Below are 27,488 nucleotides of genomic sequence, written 5' to 3' on the forward strand. Positions count from 1 at the left end.
CCACGCAGAGGGGACACGGAGCCGGTGCCACCAGGACCAAGGGCTGTGCCTGGCAGGGTCCTGCTGCCCCATATCTGTGCATAGTGCTCTGCTGGGCTCCATCCAGGTGGGACATTGGTGAGCTCCAGCCATGAAGGAAGAAGAGTTCTGTGGATTAGAAATGTGTGTCATCCCACAGCAGAGAGCTGTGAGCTCAGCACCAGGACAGAGGGACACACGGCACCCTCCAAGGCATTTGGGCTGTTCTCTGACAAGGCAAGCACTGCTCCAGCAGCCCAGGCAATTCTGCAAAAAAATCTAGTTTGTTCTCATTATCCCCATCAGAACTCATAAAAAAAATCATGCCCTCAGAACCAACAGCCAAATTTTTGCCTGTTTACGTTTCGTGTTGGAGCCTGAGTAATGTGGGGAGATGAGGGCAGTAAACAGAGTTGTAAACAGAGCAAACCTGGAGAGCACAGCAAAGGGCAGCCTGTGCAATGTTGTTCTTAGTGTCAGGGTAATTTGTGTGCGGTTTCATTGAGTTTACAAAGCCGGCTCAGGGTTGGATAGGCTGGATGAGGTAATTGGAAAATGCCCCACTCACCAGGACTGCTCCAGCTCTAACTCCGAGCCTAAACTCCCATCGGAGTGCAGCACGGGGGCTGGGGTCCCAGGGCACTCGGGGCTGTCCCTGGCATGGCAGGGAGGGAGGGAGGGAGGGTCCCAGTGCCCTGACCAGGTGTGGGTGTTGGGGGGCTCAGCCCCTCCTGGCAGCGTTCCCCTGGGAGCTGCCCCGGCCCTGAAGTCATGGTTTGGTTCTCAGGCTATTTTTGAAGCCAGAAATGTGAGTGTAACCAACACTTCAGCACTTTCCCACACCTTTCATGTGACACAGGACTGTGCCCAGTCATAGGACTCTGTCCCCAGGACTTAAAAATTGTCACAGTTTCACTTCCCTCGTGTTTTTTTTTCCTTTCCTTTCTGGAGCCAGCGGAGTTGGTTCCCTTTGCTGCCTGGGGAGCTGCCTCATATGGCTCCCTCCAGAAAAATTACCTTATTTGGGATGCTCTCACCAGTTCTGAACTGTTTCTGCAGGCAGGCAGTGCCCTTTTCAGTGTCTCCATGTGAGTTTCACACCGGCTGTTCCATATCTTGAAGCACAGAACCAACTCTTGCGGCAGAAAAAGGAACTTTTCAGGTTGATTTATACATAATTTCCACTTTATTGCGGTTTGGATTAACATTTTAAAATAATTAAATGTACAGTAATTCACATCTTTCTAGTGAAATGCCAAAAAAATGCAAACCCCAGGTATTGCACATCGACAGCCTTCAGATGGATCATGGATTTCTGCCTGGTCCTGATCTCCTGCTCCTCCTTCTTGTCTGGGAAGGGGAGAACTACCTGGCCAAGGCACATGGGGAAATTTGCTGAACAGAAAATGCTGCAGTTATCCATATAAACCCCAAACCATCCAGGGAGTTGTTGGTTCCCTGATGTGCCTCAATTACAGCCAGTCCAGGGATTGCTGAGGCACCAGGCCCTGAAAATGCTCACTCAGTGAGTTTTCTGCTGGTGGTGTTCCTTTAATTCTAATGTACTGTGAGAATGTTAATTAAAAAAGCATACCGAAATGAAGTGGCTCCTTCAAGAACCAAGAACCTGTCATTTGCATGAAAACCCTGGATTATAAACTGCTTCTTCTACTTTTGCTGCCAAATATGCAAAGTAAATTGCACAATTTTGGGGATGCAGTTGAGCCGCTTTGTGTTTTTCTTTCTCCAACTGAGAAGAAACATTTTCTCCCATCCGACAGGGAGTGTTTGTTTTTCTTGCTGTGTAACACTTACGGCTCCCATCGACAGCAGGACAATAACTGCTCCACCATTTCTTATCTCCCTTCAGCGTGACGTTGGGATTTTCCTAAGATAAGGATAGTTTGTTTGTTTTATTTGCTCGCTTTAATTTCGTGGTTGTTTTTCCAAATAAAAGAGAGTGAAGTTTAGGAAGCAAAGCAGTGATGGCAGTTGTGTGCTGTGCTGAGCCTCATTCCCACCCCTGCTCAGGCGTGAGAATGTTCTCAGCCATTGGGACTGTTCACATCCAAACTTTTCCTTCCATAGTTGTCACATACCCAAGTCATTTACCCGAGCTTCATCCTTGGATTGCACAATCAATTATTGTTTTATGACAGATAGTGGGATGCTTCCTTATTTTCTTAGTGCTTTTTTTAAAACTGGAAGATGATCTAGTGCTGGATAATGTTTCAGCAGAGTTGTGTTGTACCCCAGGAGATGGCCTCCCTAGGACAGGGAGGCCTCAGCACATCCTTAAATTCATGTGCTGGCTCCTGCATTGCTAAGAGTTGGGTTTGTGAGTGGAATCTCCTCAGTGGGAGAGGCAAATGGGACACTCTGGTCTCGAGGTGGGACAGGAGAGAGCAGGTTGGCTCAGACAGCCTGGGGAGGGTTTAAACTATCACAGAAAGCTTTAAAATACTTTTAGAGCATTTAAAATTTGATGAGCTTTTGATAGCTTCTGTGTTTATATAAATCAGAACATTCAGGGTGTTCAGTTAGAGCCCCTTTATGGGCAGATCATGCTCCAGAGTCCCTGTAAGTGTCCAAGCTTTGTTTGCCAGGTGGGACAGCCAATTCCCCATTTGTTACTTCTCCAGAGTTGGGTATTTTTTCCATTATCTATCATTTACTGTCCTCCTCTAAACTGTCCCTTTGGGTTACTCTGGTTGTGTCACACCAGGCACCTCAGCACTGTGGGCTGGCAGATGAGACAAAGGGCTCCTATTGCCCATGGGAGGCTCTTGGCACAGCTGCCACCAGCCAAGCACAGCTCCTCCAGGCTGCACTCATCCCAGCAGGGTGTCCCATCTCAGCAACATAGTTCAGCCCACAGAAAGGTGGAAAACATTTGCCTGTTTTGCTGGTGACCTCACTGTATTTTTCCTCAAAAGGCTTGAACAACTAAAAGTTGGAATCCTTTAGCAGCAGAGGTGAGAAAGGACCTCAGGGCATCCCTGGCATGGCATAGAATTGATATGAGTTTGATCTGAATAGAAAAAGGGCTGTGAGTGCTTACATTAAATGTTTCTTGGAGTTCAACTGAGATCCTTTTGAAGTAAGTGCAGAGGCTGCCTTTGCCATTGAGGATCCTTGTGGTGGCATTTATGTCCCCAAGGCTGGGGACTCCTCACAATGAGACAATTTCCATGAGCTCTGAGGCACAGGGGGATGTGAGTGATCTGCTACAGGTTCCTGTCTCTCTCCACCAGGTTTTGGGAGAGCTTCTGTGACACACTCAGTACTTTGAGATATTTGGGTAAGAGGTAGAAAAGAGGTGCTTTACCTTGGTGAGAAGATCCAAGTGTCTGATTCTGCACTGAAATCAGTCTATATGTTCTTACATATAGAAAGTATACAGGGAAAGTATTGTTTAGAGGGATTTTAGACTGTGATAAAACACTTTTGAGTCCATTACAACTCTTCAGGATTTGCTGAAGCTCAGTGTCATCTCACTGGGAAGGTTTTCCTGCTGTAAGGCTTGTGCTGCACTGCTTAAGTGTGAGCAATGAGCTCAGCCAGCAGGATTGAAGCCCAGAAGTTGAAAGCATTAAGCTGTTACCATAATGTGGACTTACTTGCTCTCAAAATGCATTTATAGACAAGAATTTGGGAGTTTCCAGGGAATCCACAAACAAAATGGAAGGGCAATATCTGTGACACAGCATGAAGGGAGACCACAGCAGTGGAGATCAGCTGGATTGAACTTTCTGACTCCTTTCTACTGCAAAGAAAATCAGGGGCGAGAAACTGTACCCCTTCTGCAGGCAGTATCCAGCCCCCATCACAAATGTTATGACGTTGAAAAGAAAATCCAGTACAGAATGGCAAAAGTAATCCTAGAATCCCAGACTGTTTTGAGTTGGAAGGGATCTTAAATCCCACCCAGTGCCACCCCTGCCATGGCAGGAACACCTCCCACTGTCCCAGGTGCTCCCAGCCCTGCCCAGCCTGGCCTTGGGCACTGCCAGGGATCCAGGGGCAGCCACAGCTGCTCTGGGCACCCTGTGCCAGGGCCTGCCCACCCTCACAGGGAACAATTCCCAATTCCCAATATCCCATCCAGCCCTGCCCTCTGGCAGTGGGAGTCATTCCCTGTGTCCTGTCCCTCCATCCCTTGTCCCCAGTCCCTCTCCAGCTCTCCTGGAGCCCCTTCAGGCCCTGGCAGGGGCTCTGAGCTCTGCCTGGAGCTTCTCCTCTCCAGGTGAGCACCCCCAGCTCTGCCAGCCTGGCTCCAGAGCAGAGGCTCCAGCCCTTGGAGCAGCTCCATGACAGCCTCTGGATTCATCCAGCAGCTCCATGTCCTTGTTGTATTGGAGTCCCAGTGCATTTGGCTGCCTCAGCACTACCTTCCTACAGTCCTGTATCTCACATGGTGAAAGATGAGGGCTCAGGTACCCTTCTGCAGGTGAAGGGTTTATTTGTAAACCCTCTTCTTCCAAAAATATTGGGACAGCACCAAACCTAAGGGTGTTTGTGTGTCTAGACCAACAAACCCAGAAAGCGTTAAAGACATTAGAGCTGATGCCAAAACCTGTCCTTGAGTACTGCAGGATGGCAATTACCCCATAACCCTCAGACACAGCTGGATTTGGCTGGGGCAGAGGCAGCCTTGCACCTCATAGGCCAAGTGGGGAGATCACATCCCTGAGCTTCACTGTATGCTGCACTTGAAAACCTGCCCTGCTTTGCAGCCAAATCTGACATCTCAGTTGGTGTTGGTTTTTGAGGACCTTTAGTGGAGTAAGAAGAAAGAGTGCATTGCAGGAGCATGGCAGCTGCTCTGGGGCTGCAGTGCCTGCAATGCGACTTTGGTGTCCAGAGCCCACAGCCCTGTCACATGTAATCATCCTGTAAAGCTGATGCCTAACTCCTGACAGGCTCCTAATCCTTCCTGACATACACCCAGATGCTCAGTGAGTGCCATTTCCTGCTCCAAGGAGCCCAGATTGTTCCTGACTGGCCCTTGGGCTTGAGCAATCACTTTAATTCTTCTCCCTCATTTATTTCCTTGCCCTGAGGGAACTAGGCTTCACCCCCTTCAGTAAATCTCCCGATCCAGTAGGAAACGCTGCGCAGGGGTGAGGGCTGGCTTCAGGACGGGGCTGGGCTGGGTTTAGCAGTGCTGCAGCACAGGAGGGTGCAGGCTGCTGGGCACAGCTCCTGCCAGGGCTGCACAGGGAGAGGGGCTGTGCTGGGGGCACCAAAGGCTCCAGCCTGTCCTTGTGGAACCCAAACATGTATGGTCTGAGGGAAGAGCAAGTGCTGCTCCTTTCAGATTGCTGACTCCTGCTTTCACGCCCAGGACAGGTCAGATTTCCTGAGAGGAAAACAGCCCCAGGAGCTGCAGTGCAGCAGCAGAGCGGAGCTGTGGCAGCAGATGTGCTGGGACAGCCCTGCCTACTCTCCTTGCAGAGGGAGCGCTCCACTTGGAGTCCTTTCCAAAGCAATTCGAGGTTAATTAGCAACTTCAGCCTTCACTGTCTCGCTGGTCTGTTTATCTTTTGTCTGAGCGAGTTCTCTCTTCCTGTTCCTCCTTCGTGAGGGGAGTGGGCCGTGTGGACACTCTACCTGGTGCTCAGGGAATCCTACTGCCACCCCCTCCCCGCTCCCAGACGGGCAGGCTGCTCCTTGCCTTCGGAAATGTCTCTCCTTGCCAATCACACCTTTCATTTACTCTCATAAAGGGGATCCTTTGTGATGCGAGGTGCTGGAGGCCAGCTGGTGATGCATGCAGAAGGTAGGGGGAGAGAGCTGGGAAACCACAGCCATGCTGGCTTGGAGGTCCTGTCTCCTACAGCCATGGCAGCCCCATCCTGGTGGGAGCAGCCCTTCATTCTCCCAGTGCTGGAGGGAGCCCGTGGGTGGATGCTGGAGCACAGACACAACATCTGAGCTGCTCTTGGCCACTCTGCAGAGCCCAGCTGTTGATGCTGATGGAAGCCATCCAAAAACCAGCACATGGGCTCCAGCTAAGCCTGCGAGGTCACCCCTGCTCTGCAGTGGGCATGCACCAGCCATAAATACAAGCCACTGTGTTATTAATGCACCCACCGTAAATGTTTTGTGTAAGCTCATAAACTCCGAGAAGCTGAAATCTCAGGGAGCCCATGGCCTTTGCTGGGCTCACATTTGAGGCGAGAGGCCTGGAAGAGCCAGGCCATCTGCAGGGGTAATGAGTTTCTCATCCTTCCAGAAAGAGAATAGTCCCTTGGTGCCTGCCCTGTGGGGTCTCATGTGCTGGAGACTGCATGGGATTTTCCTAACTTCCATGTCAGCAAGGATCTTGTGGTGCAGCAGGGAAAATCCAGAGTGAACTGCTGGATATGACCTTTACAATCATCAATCAAACTGCTGCCATCGCAGGACAAGTGAAACAACAGATCCTGAGCAAGGAAAGGCCATTGTCTGCAGAGCAACAAAGTGGAGCATAATGAACACCAGAGCCAGGCACAATGCAGGTGCTGCTGATCACACCTGTCTGGCTTCGGGTGAATTGAGCTTTCCTCTCCCCTCTGTGCTGTCTGGAGGCTCCTGCAGGCTGGAGTGCAGAAGGCACTCACCCCCAAAGTGCCACTGTTTGTACAGAGACCGTGTCTTAACACCTTGATTCACTCTCTTGATCCTTTCTGAAAGCTCTTCCCAGAGAACTTGACCTCTCCTTCCACCTCCCTGTCCTCTGCCACAAAGTAACCCCAGCCCCACAGTGATGGTTATCATGGGAAGACCTTCCCCAGACTCTTCCCCAGCTCTTTCATCTCATGAGAGACCCTGCTTCCCTCTCGGCCTCTCATCCTGGAAATCCTTCCTGCTCTGCTCCTGCCGTCCAGCCCATCTGGTTCCTGTTGCAGCTGTCAGCTGCAGCACCAAGCCTGCAGGAGCTCTGCCCTCATCCTGCTGCCCCAGCACATCCCCCAGCCTGCCCCTGCTGCTTCTGCCCTACAGGGGAAGGTCACTGCCAGGGGGAGCAGGGTGGCCTGGGCTCTTCACCCTCACACCAGGAATTTTCACACCAGCTCTGCCTGCACAGGCCAGTTCAACTGTGAAAACATTCCTTTCATTTCACCCAGCCTTCAGGCTTAACCTGAAATATCCAGGCTTAATTCTGGGTGTTTCAGAGCTCCTGAGTTCATGCCTCTCAATGACCACAGCACCACAGGGCATGGCCCCTGTGGAAAAACTTGCTGCTCCTCCTGGCTCTTGGAGCACATGCCCAGGGAGTACCTTCCCAAGCACCTAAAATGTCCTTGGGATGACAACACCACAATAGGAAGATGACAAGGGAAGAGCAGTGCCAGTGGAATGGACCCTCCCTCCACACAGGGACTGGGCAGTAAGCAGGTTTGGAAATATCCAGAGGGAGATGTGTGTGGATGTGCATTTCCCAGTATGGGATGTTTTGTTCCTGGTCACACAGGAGAAAAGGCATCTGAATGGAAATCTCATTTTAGCACTCCCACTGTCTGGGTTTTCAGTTCAAACCCTGTCACAAACATGCATCTGCTTTTCCTTCTGTTTTTTGGCTATCACTTGGTGCTCCTCCCTCCCCTGCCCCCATGTGAAGCATTTTTCTAGATGGAAGTGTTTGGGCAGGAGTAGCTGGGGTTCTGAGATGCCTGCCTGGCCCTGGGCTGTTCTGCCGGCCATGCCTCCCTCATCCACAGCCCTGCCCACTGGCTCAGCCTGGCCCCTCGCTGCTTTGGGAGAGCCCAAACCATCCAGATCCCTAGGTTCCAGGATGAACCCAGGGCTTGAGTTTCAGCCTGTTGGTCCTTGCCAAGCCACTTTTCTTGGAAATTCAGGTCATGAGAAATGTGTAAATGCTTTCCAGTCCCCTACTTGTCCCTTAACCTCAGGCTTTCAGAAGCCAGCAGTGCCCATCTCTGTCCATCCCTCATTTCCTGGGCTCTCCTGAGAGCCTCTCCTTTGGGAAGAGCCACTGAGCAGTGGTTTGTGTGTGTCTGGCTCTCCCAGGCATCATAAAGATCCTGTGATTCTGAGATCCTGTGTTGCACTGCAGATGCCCAGGCTGGTACAAGACCCTGGGTGTCTGATGGCAGGCAATGTCTTTGCTGGGTGGGTGTCACTCCTTGTCTGAAATGACTGAAACGTGTCTGGGTCACTGCATGTGCTGCTCGATGCAGGTTTTGCCTCCACACCACAGGCCCTGCCCGTGAGGGGTGAGTGCTGGAGCAGATGGATCTGTTTCTGTTCCCATGCTGCTGTTGGAGCTATGCCGGGCAGTTGAGAAGGCACAGGGCCACAATTTGCAAGAAGCCTGATGACTCGACATGTTGTTCTCATTGGAAAGTGATGCCCAAGCAGAGATGTGAAGAAAATAAACAGGGCCAGGCTGAGAGGGGCAAATCCAGGCAGGCATCCAAGATACCCGGTCCTCATCCTGGGGCTTCATCCAGCAACTGTTACCTATGATTAAGCGTCCGTATCAATCTTGATGTCATAAAAGTCACCCAGACCGTGAAATCCCCATGTTTGGTGTGGAAATACAGCATTTGATGCATTTTTGTTTGAAATGCGTTAAATCTGCCTTAGAGGGGCCACGGGGAGAGGTTGGGTCCATCAGCCGTGAGGAGCTATTCTGTCTCAGTCCCTCTCAGAGCAGGGCATGTGGATCCAGCAGTGCCTAACAGCTCATCCATGACAAACTCCAAAAATCCCAGAGATGTTTGCCACGGTTGGGCTGTGAAATCAGCCTCCTCTCTAGGAATGAGAAACCTCCATAGCTACAGTCCAGGGCTGCCAGCTGGCTGTGCTTTCCTTGCCAGAGAGCTCCTCCCAGCAGGGCCAGCCAGGCAGGGAAGTGGGCAGGGAAGCAGAAGGGAAGCAGGTAGGGAAGAGGCTAGGGAGGCAGGCAGGAGGGCAGGGCTACCCAGCCTCCAGCATGCCAGAGGGACGGGCAAGCAGAGGTGCTGTGGTTTGTCACCCCACTCCATTTAACCTGGCACATGCATCCATGGTAGGAATGGACTTTGAGCACCCATGGCCTTTCATTTACAGGCTCTGTGCAGGGTAGGCTGTAAAGCCACTCTTTGGGTGAGACACTCTGCTGGCAAGTGCAGTGTGTTTTAGCAGCCAGACGGCCCTGGGGATGTCCCCAACTGTTCCAGCTTTCCCTCGGGATCCCTCGTGCACCTGCAGCCAGAGGGGAAGTGGTGCAGCCTGAGCTGCTGCTGGTGGCTGTGTCAGGGCTCACGGTCTGCTCCGTGTTTCCTACAGCTCTGCAGCCATGACTTCACAAACATGCTGATTGATAACTCTCTGGAGTGCCTTTTCCCTTTCTTTTCACACAATCTCCCAAACTCAGCTCTCCTTTTGGCAGGTCCCACTTGTCGAGCGAAGATGGGAGTCTGGTCCCGAAAAGGGGCAGGTCTGAGAGGCCAGCAGCGGCTCCCTGCCTGAGCACGGGGCTTGGCAAGGGCTGTTTGTGCGAGGTAGAGTTCTCACGCTCTAAATATACAATCTGTGATAAGGGAAGGGAAAAAGCCCAGCATGGAAATATTCCTTCTGTAAGAGAAATAATTTGCTGCTAAAAATATGTGTCCATATTATTCCTGCCTGGTGTGCAGTTTGGTGGGAGAGAGTGCACGCAGGCCGCCCTCAGGGGACTCGGCCCGCGGGGCAGGCCCGGGGCCCGGAGGGGCCGCGCCTCGGCCGGGGCTGGAGCGTCGGGGGCGGGACGGAGGGACGGGGCCGCTCGGCTTCGCCCTGCTTTATCATCGCCATCTCTGATTTCTCAGGGCACTAAAACCGTGATACGGCGTTACCCTGAAGGTCGTAGGAACTAACCTCTAAGCAGGTGCTGACAGTGGGAAAGTGATCCACAGTGTTCCCAGAGCAGCTGGGAGCCCGTTCCCAGCCCCGGCTGCACACAGAGGCAGGAACGGCTTTGTTCAAGGGGGACGCATGTTTGGAGCGGTGGGATATGTGTAATCCGTTCCTGTCTCATCTGCAAGTGTCCCAGGCCTGGTGCTTCCTTCCCTGATTGCTGCAGCTGGGACCCTGCATCCCCATCCCCGAGCCCTTCTGTGCCCATGGATGAGTGGAGCTGAGCTGTGACAAGTGAAGCGGGCAAATTTTCCAGGGGCAGCCCTGAGCCAGGAGACAAAGCTTGCCCAGGATCCCTGCCCTGCCCAGGGTCCCTGTTCTGCCCTGAGTCCTTGTCCTGCCCACAGTCTCTGTACTGCCTAGGCTCCCTCCCTCATGCCATGGTGCCAAGTGAGAAATGGATGATGTTTGCTGCTTCCCCAAGCCTGACCCGAAACCAGTAAGGACCATCTCTGTGAAGCCAATCCTGTAAAAAATGGGTGAAATATTGTGCAGTTTCTTGCAGATCTGTCTCTGGAGCATGGTATGTGGATGCTGTGACTGCTCAGGAGGAGGTTGTACCTCCTGTCTTGAGAATTGTCAAATTCCAGACTGGTTTGTGTTGGAAGGTTTAAAGTCATCTTGTTCCAACCTTCCTACCACAACACCACGTTGCTCCAAGCCCCATCCAGCCTGGTCTTGGACAATTCCAGGGATGGAGCAGCTTCTTTGTCCAGCCTGTGTCAGGGCCTCACCATCCTCATTGTAAAAACTTCTTTACAAGTAATCTAAATCAACCCTCCTTCAGTTTAAAACCATTGCCCAAGAATTACAGAGAATATGGTCAAGAAGATGGTCAATATGGCTAAAGATGGTCTTGCTGCAGCAGAGCCATCAGCAGTTACAGACCTTAAACCCTAGCAGACCTTGCTACAGTTTTTGTAAATCATGTATGGCCTCGACATTGCTTTTTTGATTCTCAAAGAACTCCCGCCCCATTTGAGGCCAGACATTTGTTCCCAGAGAATCCTCTGACCAGTATTTAGGAAAAAAAATTCTTCATGGAAAGAACTGGAAAGCCCTGGAACAGGCTGCTCAGAGTTACTGGTGGAGTCACCGTCCATGTGGATGTGGCATTTTCGGTTAGTGAGCTTGGCTGTGCTGGGGGAACAGTTGGACTTGATGATCTCAGATGTTTCTTCCATGATGATTCCATGATTCTGTGTCCCCATAATTTCTCACCATCCCCCAGTTGTGAGGGTGATGGGGAGGGGCATGGTGGGGCAGCAAGCAGGAGGGCTTGGAAGGAGCTTAGAGAGGAAATGCACATCTGTGAGGTGTGGGCTGGATGCTTTGGTCCCTGCAGCTGGAGCTGCAGCCTCAGCCTCAGACCAGGTTGGAGACTGGGAGGAATGCAAAGATGCAACCCCAGAGCAGACCTGGTGCCGAGCTGCTCCTGATGCAGCTCCTTATGGACTCCAGGGCTGCTTCTGTGAGGGCGTGCCCGTGGCTGGGTCCGTGTGTGCTGTGCTGGCGGCTGAGCCAGAGCCTCACATCGCCCTTTGCAGGCAGCTTCAGTTTCCTCCCGGCCTCAGCGGAGCCTTCAGGACCCGGCGTTGGCTCCCCTGGGGCCGCCCCCTGTCCACCCTGGCACCGAGTCAGGAATGTGTGTGCTGCCAGGGGATCGCCACCCAAAGAAAGGGAAAAGCTGCCTCCTTGTTCTTCCTGCTCCAGCCCCTCTCCCACTTCAGTGCTGGGAACGGCAGGGTCCAGCCCAGCTCAAGGTTACGTCCTTCTGCTGCTGGCCCCAAGCCAGTGAGCGTGAGAGCAAGCAAGACACAATAACACGGATGCCAAACACAGGATCCCTGCCCTGCAGACCCAGGCTGGTGTGCAGGAGCACTGGGAGGGATTAGCAGAGCAGGAGTAGCAGTCGGACTAAAGTATGGCAAAGCTGTTAAATAGATTTTTTTTCAAGTATTCTTCAAGAAAAGAGAGCCTTGGTTGGTTGGTCCTTGCATTGTTTAATGCAATGGTTGGTCCTTGTAACAGTTAAGAGCAGGCTGAGGTGAGCTGCTGCCCCAGGCAGTCAGTACAGCAATAGGGCCCTGTGTGATGGGAGAGCACTGGAAAATCCCCTTCATCCTGCTTGAAACACAGGGAAGGCAAAGTGCATCTGAACAGGGGCAGACATGGCCAGAATGAGTTATGGGAGGCTGCTTGTCACTCCCTTCTCAGCCAGCTGTGACTCCACCAAATGCTTTGCTGGGAATTCAGGTTTGCTTTCTTACATAATGGAAACATTGGAGTTTCTCACTGCAGATGGGAGTTTGGTTTGGGAATGGAGCTGAGGAAGAGCATAAGTTCTCTCCCCTCCATTTGCCTTCTGCTCACCACCATGCTGGGACCAGGGAGAAGAAGGCCTCAGCAGGGAAAAGGAGACGTTAATTGTGGGTCAAGGAAGTACACATATACATACACATATACATACACATACACATATACATATACATATACATATACATGTACAATACATACATATCATATATATTATACTGGAACATTTGGAATAACTAAATAAAGATGGTGAATTAGGTGGGGAGAAGGGATTGCTCAGAGATTTCTTTCCAATCTCTATTAAACTGTCACTTCAGTGTAACCTTACTCACGGGGTTGTCACTTGCATCTCTACAACTCCCTGACAGGAGGTTGTATCCAAATTGAGTCAGTCTCTCCTCCCAAGCAGCAATCAATGGGACAAGAGGAAACACCTCAAGTTGAACCAGGGAGGTTCAGATCAGATATTAAGAAAGGTTTATTCACAGAAGGAGTGGTCAGGCATTGGAACAGGCTGCCCAGGGCAGGGGGTGAATCCAACATACCTGGAAGTGTTTAAAAAATATGTGGATATGGCACATGGGCACATGGGCCTTGGCAGTGCTGGGTTAGTGGTGGGACTCATGATCTCTGGGGGCTTTCCTAACTTTAATGATCCCATGCTCCTATCTATGGTCTTCTGCAGAGAATTGCAGAAGAAACATTTTCTGACGGTTACATGCATTTTTTCTTGAATTGCTATTTGCTTCCCTGACTCCGCTCTCTAGCCAACGGGAGTCCAAGATCCCACAGGCGGTGGTGCCCTCATGGACAGTGAGCTGCAGAGAGCACATGGGCCTGGGGGAGTGATGGCTTTGGAGTCACGAAATGGGGACAGGACACAGCCAGGTTGAGAGGAGAAGCTGTGCCAGAGGCAGTCCTGGTGCTCTGAGCCTGCTTCCTCTCCTGGTGCCCCTGAGGGTGATGCCTTTGGGAGAAGGTCCTGGCAGTGGGTGCCTGCAGCCATGCCCAGTGTGCTGCCGTGCCCAGACAGACCAAGGAGGCAGCACTGCCCCTGCTTTTGGCAGAGGAGCTGCTGAGCCAGAGCCCATCAATCCATGGCCTGTTTCTCATGAGCCACCGAAACTCGTGGGGCAGTCCCACCTCATTTGCTCCTTGAAAGCATTCTCAGACTAGTGACCAAAGATCCTGGATGCACTGCAGTTCCCACGGGCACAGCACTATCTCCCATGTCCCCTTGTCACCCTGCTGTGACAGAGGCACTGCAGCTGGCACACGGTCTGAACCCAGAGCCACAGCACACGTGGCAGGCCCACGCTCCCTCCCTGTGAGCATCTCAGTGCCACACGGGCAGGATTCCAGCTGCTGTCACACTGAGGAGTGTGACAGAAGCTGGAATCAGCCCCAGGGACAACAACTTTTATTGTGGGAGCAGAAACCGGGCAATGAGCAGGGCTGTCTGTGCTGCCACAGTCCTGGGACCAGGTGGAGCAGGGTTAATGCCACCAGAGTGTCTCTGTGCAATGACCTTTTTATCTGATCCAGCCCAGCGCGTTTCCTGGTGGAGCACTTTGTGTCCGGTCAGCGAGGCTGCTTGGCAGCGGAGCAGAGAGGAAGGCTGGAAGTAAACACAGGCGCTCTTGGATCAGGAGCTGGGAAAAGCAGTGAGAAGCTGCATGGGATTGCCATCTCCAAAACCTCCTTGTTTCCTTGCCTGCAGACAAACGGCTTCCTGCCAGGGACAGCTCTCACCGCCCGGCCCCTTCTCTCAGCACAGCACGGCTGCAGCGCTGCCTCCCATGGGCATGTCCAGCAACTCACCTGGAGCAGGTGCTTGAGGTGCTTTGGAGCTTTGTGAGGTTTCAGTGCCCGACTACACAAAATCCCAAGTGTTAACTGAATTAACTGAAATTTTAATTAACTGAAAGTCGTGATCCCCACTAAAGCAGCAACAACCGCATCCACTGGGATAGGGACAGAAGCAGGGACAGGGAGAGCTGCTATGGTGGACACTGCCATCAAGTCCCAGCATGGCTGGAGATATTTATAGCTAAAGTTCTAATATCTGTACTTTCACCTTTCTCCTTTGAATCAGAGTCTGGTTTGAGCATGGCCTGGGGCTTCCTGGAATGACTGAAAGGAACATTAGGAAGAAACCGTTCCCTGTGAGGGTGGGGAGGCCCTGGCACAGATTGCTGAGAGAAGCTTTGGCTGCCCCATCCCTGGAAGTGTCCAAGGCAAGGTTGGACAGGGTTTGGATGAACCTGGGATAGTAGAAGGTGTCCCTGCCCTTCCACAGCAGGGCATGGAATGGGATGAGTTTACGGTCCCTTGTAACACAAACCAGACTGGGCTTCTATGAAACCTTGGTGGGGTCAGATAGGGAAACATCATTTTGAGCAACTCAGAGCTGAGTCATTGGACAGGATGTGACTATCCAACAGGTGACCAGGCAAAGAAAACAAGACCTTGTCCCCAGAGGTTCTTGTGAGCAGAAGCAGCTGAAGCAGCCTGGGTGGAGATGGAAGGTTTAGCTGGAGAGATGATGGTATGGTCATGCTACTGTGGAATCACTGTCCAACCCCTTACCTCTTCAAGCTTTTCCTTGCTTCTCCTTGGATTTGGGAGGATGCAAAGGTACAAATTCCAAGGCTGACAGGAAACAAAGATATTTCTTCCATATGAGATGGCTACAGAAATGTCCAACATAGAGTAAGGAATGAAAGGTCACTTGAGTCTACCCTGCTGAGTGTGTCTGCCAAGAGGGTTTCCCAAATAACAAAATCATTCGCCTATTGCTGCTGTCCTGTACACCTAAAAAAAAGTGAGGAAAGAAGAGAAAGGGTTTGAGGCTCATCCAAATGTCTCTGTATCGGTGATGTGTCTAGAGTTGAGCTACAGAAATAAATAAACCATTCCATGGAGCCATAGCTGAGGCTTGAATTCTGGACATATCTCTGGGCCTCACTCTACTCTGGGCTGGAAGGAAAGCAGACTAATTCAGCAGAAGTAACCAGCATTTCTTATGGAGACATGGAATAATTTAATTTCCTCAGCCTGGGCTTCCCTCTGTGAGGTCAATAATCACAAAATGCACCCAGCTGGAGGGTACTGGGATCCCAGTGGCAGCATTTCCCATGTCACAGGCTCATTCTATGTCCCCCTGGAGCTGTGACTTCACTGGTTTGCAATGTGGCCACTGCAGCCACGTGGACAGGTGGCAGTCACTGTTAACCTGAGCTTGCCTCTCATTCCCACCTGGACCTCCTTTGGATTTCATGGCTCAGGGCAGAAGGGCAGTCAGCAGATTTCATGTTCCCCCTGTCTCAGCTCTTCTCAGCTCTTTACATCCATGGACTTTTCTGGATTTTTCCTGGAAAGAGACTCTGGCCTGCTGCTTTCCCTTTTCTTACATCCCATTTCCGATTTATCCAACCCCTGGATGTACAAACAGCCAGTTCCCATTTTTGTGTGCCTGTGCTGACAGCCTGGATCCAAAGGTGCTCTGCTCAGCAGTTATTGCAGGGCACTGCAGGTACCAGGGGCTGTCCCAATAGTTACCAACACCAGCCACCAGTGTCATGCACAGACTGGCACTTGAGCAAACAAACCTGTCTTGAATCTATGTCCCACACAGGTGATGTTCTGGGTGCTGAGCCGAGCAATGTCTCTCCGATTATCACTCAAAGAATCACAAAATTACAGACTTGTTTGCTTTGGAAGGGACTTAAAAGCTCATCTCATTCAATCCCCTGCCCTGGGCAGGGACACCTTCCACTATCCCAGGTTCCTCCAAGCCCCATCCCATGAATTCCATGGATGGGGCATTTTATTTTTCTCTGAAGTTTTGTAGCCAAAATTGGATGTGTCTTGCTCCATCCCATCTTATCAGCTGGTACCTCTTTCCCTGCTCTGTGTGCCGAGTGTGATGCATTCCCCTTGTTACTGATCCCCAGTTCTTCAGTCAGGCTGGCAGATGTCCAAGAAACCTTTGCTCAAACACACAAACCAAGAACCTCAAGTTGTCCTTAAACATCAAGCCTTCTATGTTTATTTAGAAAGAGTGAAAGTCCTCCCAAACCCAAGCCCAAGCTCAAGTCTGTCTCTGACTTCCTACCACTCCCCCTTCTTCCTCCGAGGTCCATGTAGTCTCAACCAAGTGGATGTTCACAGAAGATCTTGCCAGGCTCGTGGATCAAAATAAAATATTTGGAGACTTAGGTTTTTCATGAGCCTGTTCCCTGACGCTTTCACAGGAGGAGCCAAGTCCTGGGCCGAGCAGCCTCCTCCGTGTTGCAACACGCACAGGCTTGCCTATGGATTTGCATGTCTGAGTCCTTACTCACCCCTGGGAGAGCACAGCACTGCCTGGGAACAGGACAGGCACAGGGCAGCCTGGCTGTGTATCTGCAGCTCTGGGTAAAGGGAGGATGCTGTGCTTCCTTTGATGGAAAATGAGTGTCCAAGCCTTTTCCAGCCTGTGTGCTCATATTCCTGCCTTGCCATGGATCTCTGTCTCCGTGCACTGGGGCTGGAAGAGCCTCTTGGCTGAAAAAGAGTTCTTGATAGGAGCAGTGAAGAGAGCTGGAAGCTTCCCACGGCAGTGCCAGGGGAATCTGCTGCACTTGAAGCCTCTCTCCCTCCTTTCACAGTTGTGTTTGTGGGAGCTGGGGGAGGTCCAAGGCAGCACAGCTGGGCTGAACAGCCTCAGCCAGTGCTCTCTCATTCTGCCAAGTGCTGGCAGCAGGGACTGAACTTTCCCTCTCGGCTGAGTGCTTGGCTGGCTAGTATAGCTCAGGCTGCATGCAGTAACCTCTGGTGTTGCTCAAGCCCTTGGAGGCTCTCAAGCCACTTTCTTGCCACTGGTAATGATGTCTCTCCATGCCTCTGGAAGATAACCAGGTTCCTATAGCTGCCAGTAGAAACAGGGAAACTGAAGCCCGTGAAGTTAAAGTGATGGCTCTGGGCCCTGTAAGGTGCCAGGGAGGCTGTGTGTGTCTCTTGGCTGCCCTCAGACCAAGTTATTTAGTCAGTGTGTGACCTTTACTGCTTTATGTAAACATCACCGTGACTATAATATATCATCAGGCTCCAGTTATTCCCTGAGCTTGTGTCTGATTTCTCCTGAGGAATCTGATTCTGTGTTTCTGTCCAACATGGACATAGCCCAAAGGCCCTGGGACTTTGTGAATGGAGGGATTTTGCTGCCTACAAAATGCAGTGTGAGGTTCAAATCGGGAGGAGATGTCACTAGGGAGCAGCCTCTGTGCAAGCATCCCAGGTCCCTAAGCTGCTCTGGGGATTTTGCTTGGATTTCTCCACCCAAGAGCTCTTACTGGGATCCTCTAGCATTCTGCAGAAAAGGGTGTTGCTGTGGTCATGAAGCACGGACCAGGCACAGCCACCTGCATCCCCCTGGTGTTTAATTCCTCTGCTGCTGAGTGTGGAAGTTCTACATTAGATTTACTCCATTTGCCAGGAGTTGCAGGAGCTTGAGATTGTGACACATGTTTGGGGTTTCTTATTCAGTAAAGGTAGTGAAGGGAAAGTGAAAGGTAGTATGGAGAGGGAGGAATGTCCCCCAGGCATGCAGGGAGCTATTAACTCTGGCTGTTAAATTCTCTCCCTCGGGAACATCCCTCCAGTGCAGTTTGCCTGTTGCAGGATCACAGGGGAAGCCGTACCAGAAGCAGCTGGGATCACTTGGCTTGTTCAGAGAGGAGAGGGGGATTCTGAGAGGGGACCTCATCACGGTCTGCAGCTTCAGACCTGGGGGAATGGCTGGGGCTGGGCCAGGGCAGCTCAGGCTGGAGCTCAGGGCAAGGCTCTGCCCCCAGAGGGTGCTGGCACTGCCCAGGCTGCCCAGGCAATGGGCACGGCCCCGAGGCTGCCAGAGCTCCAGGAGCCTTTGGGCAGCGCTGCCAGGGGTGCCCAGGGTGGGGCTGCTGGGGGGGCTGGGCAGGGACAGGGGCTGCACTGGATGATCTGGTGGGTCCCTCCAGGTCAGGAGGATATTCTGTGATTCTTTGAACTGTAGTGCAGCCACACAGAACAGCTGGGATGCACAGCCAGTGGTTCATGGGTATGGGACTTACTGCTCTGGATGGGCCCTTCCAGGCAGGGTGGCTGTGCCTTAGAGCACTGCAGGGGCTCGGAGAGGTGGCAGACATGGGCAGGTCACTGTGAGGCTGAGGAGACAGTGCACCAGGCAGCTGCCCACCCACAGGCCATCTTTGAGCACACCATGGACAGCTCTGGCTGAGCAGGTGTCAGAGTGGTCTTTCCTCGTGCTCCAAAGGCTCCGTTGCCCCAGTATCCTACATGCCCATGGGATGTGTGCCCTGCAGTGGGGACAAGCCCTTAGGAAGGGAGATCTCTCCAGCACTGAACCTCACTGCCCTGCTCTTGGCCACAGTAGGGCTTTGGAAACTCCCCTGCAGCCCAAGCATCCTTCCCCCACAGCCCTTTCTGAGGGTCATCTGGAGACTCCCATCAAGGTGTTCCTCAGTCCTGCCATGAGCAGAGGCTGTTGTGTGGGGTGGAGGTGGAGAACCAACTTTCTGGTTTCCCTGACTTTGTAAACAGGAGGAAGTAGGAGAGACTTGAAATCTCTGAGTATCTTCCAAGGGGACTCTCATCCCCTCCGAGGCATGTCTGAACTTCCCAGCCAAGGCTGGAGCCGTTCCAAGAACTGCAATGTTTCTAGTCCTCTTTTGAAGCACTTTCATTTGCTCCTCTCTGGTAAAAGCCTCCTCAGGTGGCAAAGCCCCGAGCCTGGTGCACCAGGAGCCCGTGGCTGGAGCATGCAGCAGCCGAGCCCGTGTCTCCTCCCGCCGGAGGGGAGAGCTGGGCAGGAAAGGGGCTCCCGAGGAGTGACTTTGTGCAGAAGTGCAGGTTTGGAGTCCTGCTCCCCGGGGATTTGCTCCCTGCCTGGAGAGACCCGCGGCATCCACGAGCCAGGGTGTGGGCAGGACCCTCTGGCAGGCTTGGAAAGCCTTTGGTGGTGACCGGGGCACTCTTCCTGCAGCGAGGAAATCTGGCACAGAGCTGTTTCCCAGGGCAAGTTCCGAGGGTTTCCCTCCTCCCGCCTACCTCTTTCCTCCAATTTTGTGGATATTTGTGGGTTTGCACTGCAGGCACTCCATGCTGCACAGCTCACACAGCCTCAGCCTGCTTTGGAGAGAGGCTGAAAGGGAAGAACTAAAAATAATAGTGATGATTATCAAGCTCTATGAGATTCCAGGAATCTGCCCTGGCTGCTGGAGCAGCACAGGGGGGACACAAGCACCCACCCAGCTGCTCCTCTGATAGCCTGGTGTGGCATGGAGCACTTGGAGTGGGTTTTGCGGCTCACTGTTCCCCCTGGCAGGACAGCTCTGAGGTGAGATTAAACCTCTCCTGCAAAGGCTCCCGCTCCCCTGGCTCCACACGAACAGGATGGCCATGGCCTTGCAGCCAGGAGGCTGTGAGTCACCAGCAGCTCCCTCCTGCTTCCCGTGCTGGTGAGGCAGGGCCAGAGGCTCTGCAGGGACAAGGAATGGGCTCCAGGCACAGTGGCTGGGAAGATAAGATGCTGCTGAAGGACGTCAGGGAGTCCACAGGCAAAAGAGAAAGAAACAGTACTAAAAAGGAATTCTTGCAATTTTTGTGAAGCAGGCAAGTCTGAAAGTATGACAAAATCCAACCTGGACAAGGTTATTGAAGGAAATAGCAAAGGATGGGTTGCACAATTCTTGGAAACTGTCCAGATGTATAAATGAAAGGGGAAGCAGGAAAGGAGAAGTGGGGCTGGTATGTGCTGAGGATGGGACAGAGACATAGGATAATCTAAGTATAGTTTCAAAAAAAACAACATGAAAACTTTCCCTGTGGTTTTGATGGCACTGGGAACACTGGCCAAAGGGGAGAGAGAAGGGTGGGTGGCAAGTGCCTGGGAATGGGAAGTGCCACAACCAAAAGGAATCAGCAGGCACGGAGCTTTGAGCATGAAACAGGTAGGAACAGCTAGCTTCTCCTCCAGGAATGAGAAAGGCTCACACAAAGCTGAAGTCATGGAAGAAGGGTTTGTAATAAATCTGTCAAAGCTCGGGGGTTGGAGAACAGCAAACAAGGGCTGTGCATTTGGGAGGGAGAAAGTGTTCTTGGCACGTAGGTGTCTGTTAGTCTGAATCTGTGAGTATGCAAAGCTTCAGAATAAGATTAAAACAGAGAATAATTAAGAACATGGAAAATGGATAAGATGAGATACAGATTTTCTGAAAGTAAATGATGCCAGAGTAGATAAAAAACCTGAACTTCTCGACAAAGCAGACAGGATACATCTAAGTTGTCTGGTCTGCAGTAAAGCAGAATATTAAATACATTGGGAGATGAAGATGCTGGGCTGTGAGGACTGTGTTAGATGGGCTTCTCAAAAATTGGCCTTGTTTGACATTTTTAATGGTCTTGGCACAAAATATACAAATTGCTAATGAAATTTGGTGATTACCTGTAATTGGAAATCATCAGAACAAAGGAGTTGGGGGAAATTGCACACAAAGAATGGGAGTCCCCTTCAGAAAAGGAAAACAAGGAATGTAATGAAATGAGGGAGTCAGGCAGTGATGCACAGTGGGATGTGCAGCTGGATTTCTGCTCTGTTGTGGAGATGACAGTCTGTGATGGATGTGACAGTCAGGAGATGACAGTCTGTGATCTCTGTGGAGATGACAGTCACCCAGAGTCCAACAAATTCAGAAACATGAAAGGCTCTGGAGCACGAGTGAGCCCTGAAGTCCCTGAAGTGGGCAGAGGGAGGAGAGGAGGGGAAGCAGTGCTGCTGTTCCTGGGTGATGCATGGCTGCATCCAGAGCCTGGTGTGGGATGATGGTGCAGAAACCAAGCATGAGGCAGAGGCCCTGCTTTTGCTGTGGGATGTTGTGACGTGGCCTCTGTGTCCCCCGATGAGCTGAGCGTGTTTGTTCTTGAAGGCTGGGGAGGATTCATTCTCCTGTGCCCTGCTATCCTTCCCATTTCTTAGGATGTGATCTCATGGGATTACCTGGCTCACTTTAACTCATTGCTGCTGCTCCACCTCAGCTCTCCCAGGTGTGCTCAGCTGAGCCCGTGCTCTCAGAGGCTCCTCTGACCAGCCAGGGAGCTGCTTCAGTGCTCTGCAACACCAGGAAAAGGGGGAATGTTTCCATGTTTGCAAGGGGAATGGCTCCTGTGGGATCGGAGGTTGTGCCAGGATCAGTCCAAGGACGTGAGCAAGCACTAGGGCGGGGTTCAGGGAGGGTGGAGCTCCTGAAATGTCCCTCCTCGGCAGCAGAGAGCTTTGAGGCTGGCTCTGCTGTACAATGAAGCTCTACCCTGAGCATCAGTGCTCAGTGAGTGTCCTCCCTGGACTGGAAGGCTCTTTGCTCTGATTTATCCCTGTGTGATTAGAGAGACTGGTTCTGGTCCCAAACGGACAGATGGGAGCTGCAGGGAAATCTGCAGACAGATCAGGAAAATGAAGATGCTGGCATACAGGAGGAGACCTTAGAGTGGGGGGTGTGGAGAGGGGCTGGCTGCCAGGGGCTATTCCTGCTCTTCCCTGATAGGGGAGGAGAGACTGGAGATGTTGTCAGCACACATTATCACTCCCCCAGCTCCTCAGAAAGCTCACTTGGGAGTCCCTGGGTCTCTGGTTTGGATCCAGCCATCCCAGCTGGGTAACACAGTCCCTTCCATCCCATGCTCAGGGCTTCTCAGAAGTGAGATCTGTCCCCAGGGTGTGCCTGGGCAGAGCACAGGTTTGCAGGGTTTCTTTTGCCTTTGCCAGTTATTGAAGGGCCTCTTGCTCCCACTGCCTGGGCTGCACCCTTGAGGTGTCCTGGCTGTGCTCCCCACGCCCATGTGGGCATCAGGCTCAGTTCCTGTGCCCTGCTGCACAGTTATCTCTCCTGGGATAACTGTGGCAAGGGAGTGAGTAATGCTCCAGCCTTAAAAGAATCCCTGCTGGCTGTTAGTTCTGCCCTTTGCCAAACCTGTTTGCATCATTTGCTGTGTGCACCCTGTGCCAGCACCCCTACCAGATACTGGCACTGACTGAGGGTGACAGAAGAAAATGATGGTTTGAGCATGGCTCTTTCTTTTCTTTTTGAATAATCCCATGATACTGTATTTTGTGTTGCAACACAAAGGATCACCTGAGGGAGCAGAATGGTGAGAAAATAAGCCTATTGAAATGCTCGAGCTTACTTAACTCTCCAACAGCATCAGAGGATAACCAGGCAGTTTTCAGCCAAGGCTGTGAGTCATCTTGACCTGACCATTGTCACTGCTCAGCTCATCTGTTTGCTGTAATTGCCGAGGGAGCACCACTCAAGCCAAACCCCATCATCCTGCCCAGCACAGCCAGAACACACCGAGCTCCTGGTCAGGGCTTCACTCACTGGAGCCCAGCACCTGAAATTAAATAACACCCAGACCCCTTGAACAGGTGCGATGGGAACCCATCAGGAAACAAAGCTGATAATTCTTCTGTCTGTATGAAGCTTTTAAAAAAGAAACACTGATGATTATTTTATGTAAATCAAATGAGCTTTCAGTACTATCTGGATCATCTCCTATCTCAGGTACTGGCATAAAGCCTCCAGCCTTCCCGTGGAAAATGCTGGGAAAGTGGCCCATTCATTGCCTGCCACTGTCAAGTGTTTTTTCAGTCTGCTCCTGATTAAACAGCGTGGTATCAAGGGGATAATTGCTCGTTGGAATTGATCCCAGAAGAAAATCATTCACTTCTTTCTTATCAAATCCTTTCTTGCCGGGCAAGATACCCACAAGACTTATCTCCCTCTTCAGTGCCGGCCTCTAATTACTGTTTAAACTGCTCATTAGGAAACCTTCATTAACGTGTAATAGCTGGAGCTGGAAATAGCTGAGGGCTGGTGCTGTGGCGAGCGCTGCTGCCCAGGCCTGGCAGTGCCCAGTCAGGAGTGGCAGCACTGCTGCTGCCAGCCTGCCTGCCCTGCCTGCCCTGCCTGCCCTGCCTGCCCCACGCCGTGGCTCCAGCCCTGCTGGCAGCTCCCAGCAGCCGAGCTCTGGGCCCAGCACATTTCCATGCCAAGCACAGGATTTCAGCAGCTGCAGGCATTGCAAAGCTGTGACTGCAGCCTGAAGAAATTTGGACACCATGGTGATCCTGTTTTAAAGCAGGAAAAACAAAAAAACCAACATACATGGGAAAAAGTTTTATATTAATTTATTTGCTGGTGAAATGTTCAAAAGTGAGAGCCTGAAGTTTTCTTGTGTTCCTAAAACACAGTCAGCATTAGCCCAGATCCCCCCTAACCCTGCTGCAGTCCTGGCCAGGCTGGGGCTGATCTCTGGCTGTAAAACTCTAGGGAAGGAATAGACAGGCAGGCTCCGTCGTTCCCGGTGTCCTGGCTCCCTGACAGTTTCAGCCCCAGAGGAGTCACTTTTTTGGCATTAATCTTGCACTGGGGTTTTCAGCAGGAAAACCACAAATGTTTAATAAAACGGATTGCCCTGAGCATGCCAGGCAGCACCGGGTGAGGATGTGGGTCTGTCCTTGGCGCTGGCTGCTCAGCTCAGCACAAGTGAGCCCTGTAAATATTTTCTTGACATTTAGGAAGTTTGGAGAAGTGTTTAGTATTTCTCTGCCAACTTGACAACCCCTGTATGACGAAGGAAGGAGATGTCCAGGACTCCCTTCCCTGCCCCAGAGTGGACAGTTGAAGCTGGTTTGAGTTAGGAAAGCAAAACACTGCAGCTGGTGTGGGATTGGGGTGCTGCCCCCTTCCTTCTGCTATTGCAATCTGAGGTGGCAACACTACCTGTGATTGTTCAGAGCCTTTGCTGAGCTGCACCTGGAGCTGCAGATGTGGGGATCTTGCCACAGGGAGCAAGTGTGGCTCAGGGAACACCTTCACACACACCTGGGCTGACATCCAGTCAGGCACCTAACAGTGGGAAAACTATGTCCTCTGGGGATGGATTCAAACCCAAAGCAGAGCTCAGGTTATTCATGGCTAAGGCACCATCAGCTTTGCAATCTGTGAGTCCTTATGTCCCTCAATCCCTCTCCACTCAGCAACACACTTGGTTTTTGTTTCTACTTCATGAATCTTGTGGAGTTACTGAAAATTCTGAAATATAGAACTTTGCCAAGAATGGCAACATTGCCTCTGACTTCCCATCACTGAAGCACCTGTGAGGTGCAGTCCACAAGTGGCTGCAGCCAGGTCAGAACTCAGAATCAGGGGCTCAAGAAGCAGCCAGCTGCAAGGATGCACCCACATCCATCCCCAGAGCCTTGTTCAGAAGTACAGGATGATTTGTGATGGCACCTGTGCAGCAGTGGACTGATATGAGTTGCACCTCATCTGGTGGGAGGTGTCCTGCTCATGGCAGGCAATGGAATGAGAGGATCTTTCAGGTCCCTCCCGACCCAAATCAGTCTGTGATGATCTGAGTTGTGGGGCTATGTCTGTTGGCAGTGACAGCATGCTCAGAGAACCTCTGTCATGGAAAAAACTTGTTACTAAGTGAGGGAAGACTGAGACAGCTCTGCAAGTATCAGTTTAAATGTCTTAAGCAGCCTGGGGAGGAATTTACAAGTTTGGCAATTTCTAGTTCAGCTTAAATTCTGCATTGGGGGTCCTTTGAAGCTGTAAGTGAGAATCTGGATGTGAGCTGGCCGGAAATGTTGTCAGCACACATTTATCACTCACCCAGCTCCTCAGAAAGCTCATTTGGGAGTCACTGGGTCTCTGGTTTGGATCCAACCATCCCAGCTCGTCAGCTCCTCTTTCCATACCAAAGCTGCCGAGCTCTCCGAGGTTTATGGGGATGTGGAGATGTGCAGGGCTGTGAGGATGCTGGCAGCAGACTCCACTCAAAATTCAGGAGTTTGTAGCTCAGGCAGTGTCCCTTGCCATGGTCACACTGCTGACCACAGGACAGACACATCCTCTGTCACGTTTGTCCCTTCCAGCCACAGTCCAGCAAGTGTTTTCATGATGGAATTGTGGGAATGGCAGATGCGTTTCTCAGTATTTTATTTCTGATTTAAGCAGAGGAATGACCCATATTGGGCCATCAGGAGCTGCTGGGCCCATGGGGAGGAGTGTTCCCATGGAGAGGAGAGCTCCTGTCACAGCGGGGTTTAGAGCATCACATCCAGGCATCTGTTGGCTTTTTCCTTTCCCTCCTACTTTTGCCCATTAGTTTTCCATACTCATTCCTTTTTATTTCTTTTTCTCTCAGTCTTTCTTTCAGCACCCCCAAGCAGCCTCGGGCACCATCTGTGTGGGGGTTTCTGTATCTGACTGGCAGCTTTGGTGCCTGAGAGTATCCATAGCCCTGACAGTGCAGTACATGTGTGCTGAACAGAGAACTAGGCAGGTGCAGAAACTAAAAGTTATGTCAAATATTTCATTCATTAAACAAGAAATCGCTGTTTCATGCAGTGCCAGTGCCAGAGCAATTCCTTCCTGGAAGCAAAGGGAGGAGGATCCTGAGGGAGCCGGGGAGGTGGGACGTGGCTGTTCACAGGGGGTGCAACCAAAAACTGAATGGGACGGGTCCAAGTTCAGTGATGTGAACTCTGTAACTCCTGCTGGGAAAGTGGAGTTGTAAAATATCCCATGGGTGACACGTGCCTGCCTGAATAGATGTGGAGGGAAGGACCTTTCTGTCCCATGCTGATCCCTGGGACCTGGTGCTGTTCACATGGGCTTGACTACTTCCAGTGCCTGGAGCTCTTTGGAAGGAGGCAGGAGGAAGCTGTGTGGGAGGGAAATGGGAGAAACAGGTAACACACTTCCTCACATTGCAGGCCTGCAGGGAACTGGAAACCATCTCCAGTGCTTTCAAAGGGGCACACTCGACACACACAGCCATTCGTGATAAAAACTCCATCAGCTGAGAGTGATGAAGCAGCAAAACCAGCCAGGATTTCCATGAGATGATACCCTTCCCCATGAGCTATATGGAAGCTCATCTGATTAAGCTGGCATTTTATAAACTTGTTTTTCTGACACACATTTTCTCCCTCCACCTTGTGATAAGGGAGTTGGTGCTGCTGGACAGTGCAGTCCTTGGGGGAAAACCCACAAACCATGGCCCCTGGCAACTGGAGAACATCCCTGGGGTCCCCTGTGGGGAACCGGTGTGTCCCTGGTCTGTCAGGTGAAGAACCTCAGTGCATTTGTTTGGGTTAGGTGTGCCCTATCTGGGAAAAGCAGCAGCTGGATTAAGAGGAGGACATCACACTGGTGTCCAGAAGTCCCATCCCTGGAAGTGCTCCGGGCCAGGCTGGACAGGTGTCCGAGCATAATACAAATATTTTAATAAGAATTATATTTTAAAATAAAAACATTTTTAGCAGAAAGAATAATATTACCACTGTCCAAGTAGCAAACACTAATATCTCCATTATCAGCAATGTCACTCAGAAGCACATAAAATGTCTGATCAATCCTGCAAGGAGGTTCTCTGTCCATATCTGCTACTTAGAGGTTTTCCCTCTTTTGGCCTTGATAATTTTGTTTTTTGTCTTTGTCGCCTTGCTATTGAAATTCAAATATAAAGGTATGAGAACAGGTGATGATAGAACCCAGACCAGATTGCAGCACATGCTCGGAGCTCCAATCCTGCCCTATTTGCTTGGAAATCCTTTTCCAGGTACATTTTTTCCCAGGATTCTCACATATACATATAAAGATGCATATTCTGTCCTCTATAATAGGTGTGTAAAATATGCATATAAATGTACATGCTGTGTATATATAATGCCATTTATTAACAAAGGGAGCCTAATTGGGTGCCCGCAGCACTGGGAGCTCAGCCCTGAAGCCCTTTTGCTCCCCTTGAACTTTTCCCTGTTATTCTTGGGGAAGCTGAGCAGGGGTCAAGCCCAGGCAGGGAATGAGGTCTGGGGTGATGGAAAATCCAGACCCCGCAGCCACCTCCTATGATATAGATATAAATGGAATGGAAAATTATTTTGAATAAAAGTGCACTGCCCTCTGAGAAATGTTCTCACAGAACCGCCTCCAAGAGCGCCTTAACTCTTTATCAGAGCACAGCCCTGTGTGCTGGGGGGACCTCAGGGCAGTGGTGACAGCCAGAGGCAGAACACACCAGCACTGGGGACATGCCAGAGCCAGGGATGTGCCAGCACAGCTGGGACAGAGCACCATGGCCAAGCAGCCCCTGCTGCTTCCCAAGCACAGCACAGGAGGGACATTCCCTGTCCCTTCCCTGTTCCTCCTCCG

The sequence above is a fragment of the Ammospiza caudacuta genome, chromosome 21 (assembly GCF_027887145.1).
Source record: "Ammospiza caudacuta isolate bAmmCau1 chromosome 21, bAmmCau1.pri, whole genome shotgun sequence".
NCBI classification, from domain to species: domain Eukaryota; kingdom Metazoa; phylum Chordata; class Aves; order Passeriformes; family Passerellidae; genus Ammospiza; species Ammospiza caudacuta.